General features: G+C 38.4%; 1 non-coding gene across 1 annotated transcript; it reads left to right on the forward strand.

Moving 5' to 3' along the window:
• The first annotated feature begins 9,225 nt into the window (after nucleotides 1-9,225).
• LOC125642012 (U4 spliceosomal RNA) lies at nucleotides 9,226-9,373 on the forward strand. Its single transcript, XR_012669816.1, has one exon. It is a non-coding gene; the product is annotated as a U4 spliceosomal RNA (small nuclear RNA).
• Nucleotides 9,374-14,288: the final 4,915 nt, after the last annotated feature.

A 14,288-nucleotide genomic window follows, 5' to 3' on the forward strand; every position in this document is an offset into this window, starting at 1 on the left:
TAATCATATTCATATTCTGAATCTAAATAAGATAGCTGAGTCATAGTTACACAGATTTACTTCTTTTCCCCTTAGGCGAAAAAAGTACCATGATATTATACAATTCCAAGTGTTTTACCAAGTCTATGTGACTCATAGACTCTATGCTACTGTCTACACCCATCTAATCTTTATTACAGACCTTTAACAGCTGCTTCACAATTTTGGCCTGAAACAGAGTTTCCAGATAAGTCTGACTTTGCCCTCTTAACCTCATTAAAAATCTACAAAAATATTATTTTGGCCTTGAATATAGTATGTTAGGTTAGGGCCTGAGGATACTTGTCAATTATCTCTCAATTTGAGGGTTGGGTCTCATTTTAAGCTGTTTGGGGAGAAATGGCCTTTTTCTTCTGTATTTATACAGAGCTTTTTGTTCTGTATTTATACAGAGCTTACCAAAAAAAAAAAAAAATAAAAGAAAGGCTCCTGATACATGACTGAGACTTGTAGGCCCTATAATAATACAAAATAATTATTTAGCCCCAAAGTTACCTATGTTCTAAAAAAATTATGACATCTCCTTGATTATTGTTGAAATTTACATCAGGAATAAAGAATCTGAAGTTATAGATTGCATGATTTTTTTTTCATCTCCCTTATTTGGGCCCTCATAAGCACAAGTGCTTTATGAGTTGTGGCACCCTAAATATAGATGTGTTCACCTGAATTCTAAGTCTGCTGATAGATTGGGAGGGGGTTGGTGTTTTTTGGGGGGGAGGGTTGCTAATTTGTTGCATAAATAAAAACCAAAATAAAAACAAAAAAGAGTGAAAACCAGAGACGGTACAGGCCTAGGTTCACAAGGGGTCTTAGGCCCCTAATGCCCGCTTTAGGTGTTTAAATCCAATATTTAGGCAGTAATGATATTGACAAAACCAACATTCCCCTGCACCTGTAGATGTCTAAATTCTTTAGATGCCTATGTTTTTGCCATTAAAGTCCCCAAGGCACCTACATTTCAATGGCTGGGCATGCATATAGCTGCCTAAATCCAGACACCACCGTCTAGTAGCTCAGCACCTAACTCATGTGGGATTCACAAACTAGGTGTTCCTGGCAATCCTGTTTTGGGGACCCAATCCAGTAGGCATGTTCAGCAGTTGCCTTTGAGTATGTCTACCAGACTGAGGCCCATGCAGGAGGAGGATGTACTGCTGCATAATACCCTTCACATATATCCAGTGGTTAGAGCACTCACCTAGGATGTGAGGAGCCTGGGTTCAAATCTCTCTGGCCCATTGAATACTTAATTATTTTATACACAGAGCACAGCTCAACCAGGAGAGATTGAAAGAGACCCATTCCAGAATACATGATAGCCCAGTCTTTAGGGCACTCACCTGGGCGTCCCTGCTCCAAATCAGTCAGACTGCAGATTTGAATCTGGTTCTCCCATCTCCTCCATGAGTGCTTTAAGGACTGGGCAAGGAATGGGGCTCCTCATTTTTTCACAAGAAAGCCCTGACCTGGCTTAGGCACCTACCTCCAGGAGAAGTTCACAGTTATGGATCCTGAGGGAGGGAGGCACCTCACTCCAGCCCAGGCTTAAGCACCTAACTCATTTAAGCAGCGTGTCTTAGACCCCATCCCTCTTCTCAGCATTTCCTACCGGCTAGTTTAGGTGACTCCTTGCTTACTGTGCTTGTAAGAATTTGTAACACCACTTGTGACTATACCTGGGTGAAATTTTAATAGGACTTTTATTATTTTGACACAATTTTTTACTAGCCTGTTAGACTGGGTATAATGGGGACTAGCAGTTACATGTCTAACCCCATACTTTGCTGCAGATTGCTTAAACCCTGGCTAATTGTCAAACATTATTCTGTTGGACATATCATGTCTATCAAAAATAGATTTGATATGTGCAATCACCTGTTTAGCTGTAGTATCTCTAGTAAGACCTCTTGCAGGGAATTGAGTATAACAGTGTAGAACAAGTACCTATTTTTTCCAGGCAGTGTAAACAAATCTGTGCCTCCTTTGCTTTTATGTTAATAATCCAGTCGACTTTTGTTGCAAAATTGTCTATTACTTCTATTAAGAGTTCATCTGAGCTAGTGGTGCTGTCATCTTCTTTTTCCACATTGTATACATGCTGCTGGTGCTTCCAAATTCTTGCAAAGTGATGTATTTCATTGAAATTCTTGTATTTTTTCCTCCATATGCTGGGCATTGTTTGGCTTGTGTGGGTTGCTGCGGTCTATACAGCTCTGTGTGCTATTTTTAGTGGACTCTGACTTTAAGCACTGCATGCCTTTCTGCTGCAGGTCTCTTTTGTTTTTTGGATTCTGTATCGTGTCTACAGAGCTGTCCAATCTCCGTAAGCTTAATTCTGGATGGAGTGACTGAATTCTTTTGCTTGGGGAATTCTGATTGCTTTGTTGAATGTTAATTCTGGGTTTTCCAGTAGCCTCTCTGAGTTTTTTGTTACAGATCCAAATCATTATCTAGTCTGTTATCAAGGATTCATTTAGCCTCCCAAAATTGCAAGGTTGTCTTTTTAGCCTTTGATCAGTTACAAACTCTTCTATGGAGTCACCTTTTTGTACAGTCTATTTAAAAATGCATATGTTTACTTTTTACACGGACTGCAGTACTCCTTCAATTTTTTGGAATAAAGTTTCACAGTTAGCCTCCTCAGCCTGAGTTAACTGAAAACTGTTAAATGGAACAAGTTCTTCAAAACCAGCTATTGTCAGAAATAAGGCTACCTTCTGACTGACTGCCTTTTTTGCTGGCACTCATTGCTTGCAGATACAGAGTAAAGTGTTTAAACCTCGACTGTTGCTTTCCACATTTCCAGAATTTCAACTCTGGTGGGACTTTTAAGTGCTCCATTCTTCTACTCAGGTTATTTCTTCGTTCCTTTTTACTCTAGATAACATGTTTTTCAGTGCTTTCTCACTGCTTAAACTGCTTGCAAGAGATCTGCTTTACTCTGTCTGGTTCCAGCTGGCTGTGCATAACAAGAGCTTCACAGTCTCCAATACCACATCTAGTCTTTCTCAAGGGTTGAGGGAGTTGGTGTTTGGCAAACCACCCAATCAATGGGTTGCCATGTGCCTCCCAGGGCTAGCACAGAGGATCCTGAGGCCAGTGGGAATTTGGGGCGCTCATGATCATCTCATGATCAAAGAACGCTGATAAGTATATAAGATTTATGGGAGCTGTGGGTTTGGGAATTTCCCAAAGAGCCTCGTGTGAGAGAATCATCAACTGGCTCGATCCACAGGAATCATCAGGCTTCTGAGCTTGCAAAGCCACATCCCACAGAGTTTAAAAGCTGCACCAGGGAAAGAGCTGACAAGATGCATCGGAACATAAAGCTGTCTATGCAGAAACCATTCCTACATTGAAATCTGTCTTCAGAGAATCTTTTCAACTTTGCAACTAGTGCCTGGTGCTACTCCCACTGAAGTGAATGTGAGTTTTGCTGACTTCGATGGGAGAACTGTGCTCTTTTTGTAGTCTGTGTCATAGACAGTTAAGGATGGCTCAAACTGAGTGTTCCGTCATGCTTCATTATTTTTTGCAAGCAACAAAAGGGCTCCATCCTCAGTGAGTGCTAAATTTGAAACTTTCAGATGATAAAATTCAGCCATTTTTGTGTCATTTGATCAGGAAAGTTCACCTTCAACATCATATTTGGGAAAAATGGGATGGAAATTTCACCTTTCCGTAGCTCGAAATAGCTGAATAGATTCACTTAAATTTACCAAAAACAATTTGCCTCTGGGATGGCACAAAGTGGAGAAAATTTTATCAGGAAAAAAGAATGTTTCAAAAACTTATTGAGAAAAAATGAAGTTATAATGACATTCCTGACATAAACGTAACAGCTGGTGCTACCTGGAGCCTGGTATAATAATGAATCTTATCTGACCCAAATCCAACAACAACTACTTCGGTTCTCTATTCCTGTATATTTTGCTGCTGGCTACAGATAAAATTGAACAGGTTTTGTTCAAAGGATATTAGTAGGTAGACACCAATTATTCACCAAGTCAAAGGTGCAAAAGAAATACTGAAGTACATTAGCTACAGTGTAATGACTTCAATACACAAACTGGAACATGAATGGCTTAATATTTTAGAGACAAAGGGAACATTCATAAATAGGAGAAAAGGAGACCGAATGAATTCTACACTTTTATCATTGAACACAATTGATGACTCCTTTGCTAAATATCATAACAAAACCAAAGCTGGATGTAATTAAAATGTGTCCCAGCTTTATTTAATTGTGTATACTGTGTAAATCCTTGGAGCCATTTTGTTCACATCTATCAAAATAAAAGGACTCCTGAGTCCTAATTCATAATTTATAAGCATAGCCATGCCAGTGAGTGTGGCTGCAGGCTACTGTGACTACCTTTGCAATAGCCGGAGAATGCTAAGTAGAAGCAGCATCATACCTTTCAGAGCTAATTTTTTTTCCCTGTTACTATTTTATTTATACATTAAATGGTTTTTTTTTAATTGTCAAGCTGCAAGTCCTTTGCCCTCTGATACTGGCTGCTCAGGATGTTATTTCGTCTACTCCATGTGCTTATGAAGATGAAAAGACTCAAAATAACACCAAGATGTCTTCAGTGCTCCATGCTGACAGAGCAGAGGCAGCTATTGATTGTCACCTCTCACAGTAGTAATAAGAATGTAAACTCAACCTTGTGCTGCTTTCCATCAAAGCAATGCAAGTCCAACTTTCCTCTCACACAAGCCCACATTCATCTCTTTGGTTGTCGATATGTCCTGTTGCAGCTTTTAGACACTTATCAATATTTAACTACACTCCTATTGACTCAGCAGTTACACAGTAATTGATTTAAGATTGATAATCAAGTTAACATTTTAATGTTCAAAGACAAAGATAACTAACTAAATGTGAAATTATTTCAGTTTACTACTTTCTGTGTGTGCTTGTGGTCCTGTTTATTGCAGGAGAAATGAAACATTTCACAATACTGTTTGGAGTCTGAGACTCTATTGTTGTCTGCCAGGACTAAGCAATATTTTATTGTAACAGTGCTACCTTTTTAATAGACACACTCAAATGAGTCCCTTCAATACTTCTTGATATTAGAACTTTATGAAATGAGGTGTATTCACTAAAAACGACAGGACTCAGTTTACCAAATGTATGAAGCAATGTATCTGATAAGGAGTAAGGCCATAGAGTTATTTAGTAGACTACAAAGTTGCATGAAAGAGTTAGCTTTGGTGAGTGATACTTTTGGTGAATTCGTAACATTGATTTCTTGCACAGAAAGGTCAGAGGTGCAGTCAGAGTTCTGACAAGCTTGAGCAATACCAGCTACCATGGATATAAATATTTCACAAAGAAAGTGTTCAAATAAACAAAACCATGAATGTGGAAAGATGGAATCTTTTTTCCAGTATGACAGTAATTAACTCAAACCTATTGATTTTTCTAGGTGTTTGGTGTATGGGGTGGAATATAGTCTGTGAAATCATGATCCATTCTGTATGAGACCAGTGGAATAGGAGGGCAGGCGGACATGCATCCAGCATGAAGGCTGAATTTTTCACTTTATAAGAGGAGTTAAGTCACAAAGAAAAATGTTACTCCTGACTAATAAATTTGGGAGTAGAAAGAAAAGGATGATGGAAATAAATTTTGAAATTGTCATCCTTCTCCATTTCTTAGCCCCTCTTGTGTCTTGTTATCAGAGATTACTGTAAGGAAACTTAATGCTTTTTTTGTTTTATATAACTGGGAAGCATTCCAAACAAAACATTAAGAGCCCAATCCTTTAGCCCTTATTTACACTAGCAGTGCCAACTTCTCTTACTGATGTAAATGGTCACAAATAGTCCCACTAAAGGTAAAGTTTATTGGATTGGGCCCTAAATGAGAAAAGAGAGAAAAAAACCCCACCAAAGCTATGCATGTGAAGTCACATTAGGAAAGTCACTTAACAAGTGGCCTTGCCATGTCCTGGTGCAAGCAAAGAGCACAGCACGGCACTTGACGGCAACAGAGCTAAATGTTTTATTAGTAATAACCTAGAAGCAACACAGGTAGTCAGCACTGAGTCTGGGGGCAGTGAGGTGGAGAGAAGGTCCATGCTTTTTGAGGCTTTGGGATCTTTGAGTTTGCTGCTAAATAAAATGATTATAATCTTCAATAAATATCCCCTCATTGGGATATGAGGGAAGAAGCGATGAAGCTTCATTCTCAGCACTGTCAAAATCAGACAATGTCAGCCCTATGATCATTTCTATTGTGAATGTCTCCTCTTATCTGGTTCTTTATTTACCATTTTCAGTATGCCCATCTTCAGATATCAGTTCTGTAATTACCACTAGGACTGGTAGAAAGTTTTCCATCAAAAAAATTTTTGATGGAAAAATTGGGTTTCTGACCAAATGAATGTGTGCTTTCCCACCAGAACTGAACCCTCCCTTCCAAATCAGACACTTTTTGGCCCAGTATCTGCACTTGCTTGCTATAGCGCCTCTGCATTTGGCCTGTAGCCCAGTTTCTCTGAATAGTATCCACTTAACGTAATTAATGTTACTCTGTTTTTCCTGTTTCTTTTTTGTACCTTTTGGGGGTTTTCTTGTGCTCACTGTCTTTCTCAGTCTTAGCTGCTGCTTCTTCTCTTCTGCCCTGGCACCACAATGTATTTGGGGAATTAAAGAAAACTCCTTAGTGAAGAGGAATTTCACTAATTTCCCTGTTATTTCTTTACCTGTTTTCTCTCCTGTCTCTGAGGTTGGGGATACAGCCAATTCTGCACCAGATTGTGTGGTGTAGTGCAGGCAGCAACCAGGAGTAGATAGGCAAGTGTGGCTGTAACAGAAGTGCTTTATTTATAATAACCCAGAAGTAACATATATAATACAGTGACTTCTGTGTGTAGTGACACCTACAGTTTTAATTCTGTAAGTCGACATGGCCTGTGACCAAACCATTCTGATTATTTGTATCACATACCCAATGTTTTATTAGTGTTGTTTGAGTGTCCTAACTTGAGTGCATCCATATGCTAATGTAAACTAAAAACAACAGCTTGTAATGAGCATAGTACATAAAACAGGTGATTACACTGAGTTGTTGGGTTCTGAATGGCCAAATGACAGAAACAAGCAACAACACGAAAGGTCTATTATTTTCCCCTTTATTCCCCTCAATGTAAACTACTGAGAGTAGAGCAGTACTTCCTCCCATCCTCTAAGAAGAGACTTACAGGCCTGTTCTCTTCCTACAGACTCCCAGTTATTTAAGCGAGGTTTCTTGCGGGCATAAGCGTTTGTCACTGTTGGACAGTTTACAGGATTGGGGCCATTGTAAGTGAAATCCCATCCTTTCTTTCTTTCTTTCTTTCTTTCTTTCTTTCTTTCTTTCTTTCTTTCTTTCAGGATTTTAAAAAGTTTTACGTTTCTGCATTCAAAAAACAAAAACAAAATGTCTCACAGTTTGCATGGTTGTATGAATATTAGAGTGTACAGTGAATGGAAGGCAACGTGAAATTCTTTGGAAGCTGTGTTCTGTGGGATAACTAGAAATTAGCTGAATCACCTCAGATATATCCAAACCTCATTGTTATTTAGGCGAAATCCTCAAAAGTATTTAGCTGCCTAACATTATAGATTTCAGTGAGAGGGCGTTAGTGGTGAATAAATGAAAAATATACTGCAAGCAAATCTCTCAGTATTTTAAATGTAGCTACAGTATGTAGGTACTATGGTGTAACTATGTTTATTACCAAGGGTCAATGTGGCAGTTCGAACAACAGCTACCTCAAACCAAACCTCAAAAGAACCTCTTCTTGCAGAAAAAAATATTTGGTGAAGGGTCCCCATCCACCACCCATAATTTCTCCCCTGGATCAAGAAGCCCTGAAGATGATCTAAGGTCCAGTTCACTGTTGTCCTGCACCTTGTGTTTGTTATTAAACCAGTGTCAGTTGCTGAGAAACACTTCTATTCTGGTTTGGTAGCATTTTTAACCTACTTTGGCTAAGATCAAGTGTAGTATCTGTTATCAGTTTAATATCTTGAACTGATGTAATTGACTGCATGTGGTTCAGGGTAATGATAAACCCTAATAGCATAAGGATAAGCAGGTCAATTGATTAGTCTCCTCCATTGAAAGGACAATGGGACAGATAGACAACAAGGCCTGTTGGAAAGGTCTTTCGCATGGGATAGGAGGGAGTTTGGTTTGGTGAGGGCTCCCCAGCTCTTGGTAAATTTGGATGAACATTTTAACTTTTGGATGCCTATCAACATTAAGCCTCCAAAGCTTGAGGTTGGACCATCACTAATTATTAGCCATATTTTTAAAAATTAGATGGCCAAGGCATAAAGAAGCCCGAGCTATGCATGTCAGCTGAAAAAGGTTGATTCCTAGCCTGCGAGACTGCTGATGGTGATATGAATAATATATTTTAAAATGACAAACCATGGCATGTGTCTACATTTAATTTCGGCACATTCATATTTTATTTAATGCTCTTATCCGTAGGTAGAAAGAGCTTAGATATTTCACTTTAATTAAAACTCAATAGGAGCAACAAACCAACAAACAATGGAATTGTGTTATGCATTTTTCGGTGCCTGACTTGAAACAATGAAGACTCAGAGGTTCTGAGCACTCATAATTCCAGTTGAAATTAATAGGAACATCAGGTGCTTCACACCTTTCAAAAGCAGGCCTGAGGTGTCTCAGGTTGGGGACCCAGAAATTGAGGCACCCAAAATCACTTGCTGCTTGTGAAAATGTTGGCCTTAATCCCTGAATCCTGCCTCCTTCTGCGATGCTTTTTAGCAACCTAATACCTAGGCACAACTAGATTCCAAAGGAGCAGCAACATTTCTGTGAATATTTTCACATCAGAGCACTGCCAATGACTTCCAGTGGTGAAATTCTGATGTGATCTTCTCCTCCCCTGTTTGCCAGTTAGAGCTAAGACAGAGCTGTGCTGAGCTGCTACAACTATAGATAACTTCAAGCCACCTCCAGAGGCATAATGCCTGCCCGATCTCCCACAAAATGGTGCTCTCTCCAGATACAATCTGGCCCTTGACCAGCCTATCTATCTTAAGGCTTTGTACTGTCACCCATCGTCACAGTATCTATGTGCCTTCCATGTAAACTCAAAAGCAAATTGAAGTCCATAGTGGACATTGTGGAGCCTGCAGTTGCTCTGTGCCAGTTTCCTCTGCCAGTATCATCGCCAATGAGGTTAATCTGAGGCGTGATTATTGCTAGTTGAATAATACTTAACTATCTCTCAGAGTTTTGTGAGAATTAATTAGTTAGTATTTGTACAACACTCTGAAAAATATAAAGCATTATAGCCCAGATCCTCAAAGTGATTTAGGCATTGATTTCAATGGAAATTAGGGGCCTAAATACCTTGAGGATCTGGGCCTATGTACTAGTCACTGATGAGTGCTACAACCTTGCATATTGAAACGATCAATACCTTTGATTCATGCCAGTATTCATAGTATTATTAAATTAATAAATTACTTTAATATAGATTTAACTCTGTTACATGGTAATTTGTTCAAACTGGTCAGAGTGCACTTGGAACGAAGGCTAAGAGAACAACTTGGCCTTTTATATTACACCGTCATTATAACATGAACCTGCAAAACCACTGATATTCAGAAAGCCAAAGAGTGCATACTATCATAGTAGTATTTAAAAGAACTTCCTAAATAGCTCTTTTATGCTGGCTTCATCTCTTGCAGGCTCATATGAGAAAAAACTTTCAATGTAATTTATTATATGTCAGTGTTCTCTAGCTCCAAATGTATCCCCGCTTCAGTTCCTTGACTTCAGTATAACAGAGGATCCAGAAACAGCTGTTTTGCATGACAGATTACACTGTTACACCCAGTCTTATAATTAGGATGGAACGTAGATATGTTACATCCACATTTAGGAAAAGAGCGACAAAAGATTAATTGCTATCTATTAAAATTCTAAATTCATCATCACTTGACATTTTCTTCGTTTTATGACACAGTGGAAGAAGTCCAATGCATTTGTGAAATGAATCCAGTATGTGCTAATCAGCCATGCCGACCTCATTCAAACTTGAGGGCCCAAATGTATTATAAAGCATAATTACTTCAGAGCTAAAATCTTAAGCAAGGCTTTACGAGGGCCATGTCTATGAAATGCAAATTGAAATTGCCATGGTTCATGTATAAACAGGGAACCTAATCAAGGAAAACCCATATAAACAAGGACTTCTTCTTAAATAGCCCCAAAAACAAAACATAAAAGTGATATTAGAGTCCACATTTCATAAAGTATTTGAACACTGCTTCTATTTTTTTTTAATGAATTTTAAGGCCTGCAATGTTCTGAAGGTTTTCTATGTGTTTTAAGTTATGCATTTTTAATTTCTTTTATATTAGCTGGCAGATGTCACAATAGAATATCATTCGAATTTTCAGCCTAATTATGCATGCCATCACACTGTATCCGGGTAGAATATTATGAGTTCTGAGTACCAGTTTTTCATTTTTTATTAGGGCAATTAATCTATTTGCATATTAGTCCACTTGTATCATAAGATTTTTAATATCGGGATGCCAGTCATTTATGTTCAATAAGAGGGGAGGGAATATTGGTCTTTTTTCAGGATTGTGGTTTAACTTCTGTGAACACCATTTCAGAGACATTTAAGACAGCAGATTATTTCTCTTTTGAAGATAATTATAAAAGTTTTTATTGAAAAATTAACCTGATGAAGACAAAGTGGGGTCAAAGCTGACATAGGCAAATGATTCCTCACCATGAGAAACCCCATCTCTGATAAAATGCTCAGTTGAAACCAGAGCTTTTGTTCTGAGGTTGGGAATACTCATATTTGCTTACTACGTGCAATCAGGTTAAAGTGAAAGCAAACCTGCTTTGCCTTTCTCATCTATATGCATCACACGGAAACAAAAAACAAAAAAACCCAGACACTAGCACTTCATTACTGTTTTGTAATACCCATAGCGTAATTTATCCTGAAATGATTATAGTTTGATGATCAGCTAATTAGGAGAACACATAATTTTCATAGGCTATTTGTAAAGTATTATGTCTGAGAGATTTAATATAAGTTGATTCATAAACATTTGCTCAAAAGTAACACAAACAAAATATAAGAGAGAGAGTGGTACAAAAATGTTGTTTCATGACAATGGTAGTAACTGTATTTTGTAACAAATAGTCATCAGGCTGGGTATGGAAACAAACTGAAGTCACAGGAAATTTAAATGGGATGTTTGAATCTTCAAAAACACATGATCTATGTTTATGTGTAAATTAATATTTTCCTCAATAGCTTTCCCTCTACGTACATTCTTTGTTGTTTTTGTCAAATGTTAAGACTATTTCAGTGTTTTATATGCAGAAAGTTACAGAAACTAGCTAGACTATACCTGACAGGTGTTTGTCTAACCTGTTCTTTAAAACTTCCCATGATGGGGATTCCACAGCCTCCCTTAATAACCTATTCCAGTACTCAACTACAATCCTTATAGTTCATTTTTTCCCCTAATATCCTAACTTAAATCTCCCTTGCTGCAGATTAATGATATGTCTATACTTGGAGCCCGGGGTGTGATTCCCAGCTCATGTAGACGTACTTGTGCTGTCATTGAGCTACTGCGTCAGAAATAGTGGTGCAGCTGGGGTAACACTGGCAGCGCCAAATGGCGGCACAGATTAGTCGTGTTGAATACAAACCCACCTGAAGCCCCCGAGTAGGTACTCAGCATGGCTAGCACATACTGCCCCTTGCTGCTGCCCAGGCTACCCCAATTACACTACTATTTTTAGCATGCTAGCTCAATGAGTGCTAGTGTATGTATGTCTACATGAGCTGGGAATTGCATCCCCAGTGCCAAGTGTAGAAGTAGCCTAAACCAATTACTTTGTATCCTCTCTTCAGTGGAGGTGGAAAACAATTGATCACTGTCCTTTTTATAACAGTCCTGAACAAATTTAAAGACTGTCATCAGTTCCTCCTTTAATCATCTTTTCTGAAGACTAAACAACATGCTCAGTTTTTTTAACCTTTCCTCATTGGTCAGGTTTTCTAAACCTTTCATTATTTTTGTTGCTTTCCGCTGGACTCTCTCCAGTTTGTCCACGTCTTTCTTAAAGTGTGGCACCCAGAACTGGACTCTGTCCTCCAGGTGAGACCTCAGCAGTGCTGAGTTGAGTGGAACAATCATCTCCTGTGTCTTATATACACCACTCATGTTAATACACCCCAGAATGACAGTTGCCTTTCTAGCAACTGCATCACATTGTTGACTCATATTCATTGTGTGATCCACTATAATTCCAAGCTCCTTTTCAGCAGTACTACTAGTTAGCCCATTATTTCCCAATTTGTAGTTGTGCGTTTGATTTTCTTCCATCTTGTTGATTTCAGACTATTTCTCTAATTAATGAACTAAGTTGTTTTGAATTCTAATCCTTTCCTCCAAAGTGCTTGTAAGCCTTTCCAGCTTCGTGTTCTCCATAAATGTTATACATTTATGCATACTCTCCACTCCATTATCCAAGTCATTAATGAAAATGTTGAATCGTACTGGACCCAGGAGAGACCCCTCCAGGACCCCAATAGACACATCCTCCCATTTGGCAGAGAACCATTGATTGATAACTACTCTTTGAGTACAATTTTTCAACCTGTTATACACCCACCTTATAGTTATTTCATCTAGATCATACTTCCCTAGTTAGTTTATGAGAATGTCATGTAGGACTGTATTAAAAGCCTTACTAAAATCAAGATATATCACCTACTGCTTCCCACCCCACCCCTGCAATCCACTAGGCCGATAACCCTGTCAAAGAAGAAAATTAGGTTGGTTTGTCATGTTTTATTTTTGAGAAATCCATGTTGGGTATTACTTGTCACCAGACATGCCAAACCTGTGAAAAAAACACAGAAATTGGGCTTTTTTTGGCTTAATTAGCTTGTGAGTTGCTTGTTGGCTAGGTTTTTGACTTGTTGCTTGTTTGGCTTGTTGCTTGTTGCTTCTTTTTTTTTTTATTGGCTCCCGGCAAGCAGGCGCAAGTGGGGGAGAGAGTCAGGGGTACACAACAGGCCCACCACAGTCCCAGACTGCATGCCGGGGGGAATCCAGTCACATAGAGTGTTGGGGTTCTTAGGGATTGGTTTGTTTTGGTCTTGTTTTGAAATGGGATTAGCTTGATTTTTGGCTTATTGTGAAAGTCGGGGTGCTTATTTACCGCGTGAAAGTTGGCAACTGTACTTGTCACCATATTAGCCTCCTATCCTATTATACACATTTGAGTCCAGTAGTAGCTATGAAAAGGTCAACATTTGCCATCAATTGTCATATGGTGGATATTTAGGATTCAGCAGCTTGACCTCATGTTTTTTGTATACTTAGAACATAAATTAATTGTTACATCTCGCATACCACTTCGTGTTAACTAATGGCAAATATTCTCTGTTTATTAGCTATGTCTGTACAGACCTGTATATAAACTGGAAGCTCTTTGTGACGGGGGCTATCTTTAGTTCTTGTGTATTATACAGCCCTCAGTATGTTATTGGCACTAAACAAATAAACTAAATTGAAATAAAAATGTTTTATTATAAATAGAAATATGATCTCTGAGAATATAATATATAAAAGAGCATACGTATGTATTTTATACACAATGAATTCATTCTTGAATTTGTTTGGGGGGTGTGTGTGTGTGTGTGTGTGTGTGTGTGTGAACAAGGGATGTATCAGGAAGTGTAAATTTTGGTTTTGTAATACCAAGACAAGGTTTAGTTTGGACCTGGATCTGATTTTGTCCAGATCCACAAAGTTCAGCTGGGGACAGTTTGGATAAGCAATTATGCATACATCAGCTTTGAGGCTCTGGGGTCTCCAAACCAAAAGTACCAGCCTCCGGAGGTACCTAACACTAGTAACATGAGAAGCAATGCCAAACAAGAATGACTCCAGACTTTTCCTCCAGCTCCTCTTACAATTAATATCTAAAACATTTGGAATCAGTGGGATTACACAAGTTGTAATTGAGAGCAGAATTTGGTTCTCTATGTTTAAGTCCTTCATAGACATAATACACTGCCCTTTTTCATTATATTTTAAACACTTGACAAAACTAATTACCGTACATTGTTAGAAGAAGAAAAACATTTTTAAAATATTATTTTATATATGTCAGAACCAACCTTGGGATGCATCATTTTCCTCAATGCTAG

The sequence above is a fragment of the Caretta caretta genome, chromosome 8 (assembly GCF_965140235.1).
Source record: "Caretta caretta isolate rCarCar2 chromosome 8, rCarCar1.hap1, whole genome shotgun sequence".
In the NCBI taxonomy this organism is placed as follows: Eukaryota; Metazoa; Chordata; order Testudines; family Cheloniidae; genus Caretta; species Caretta caretta.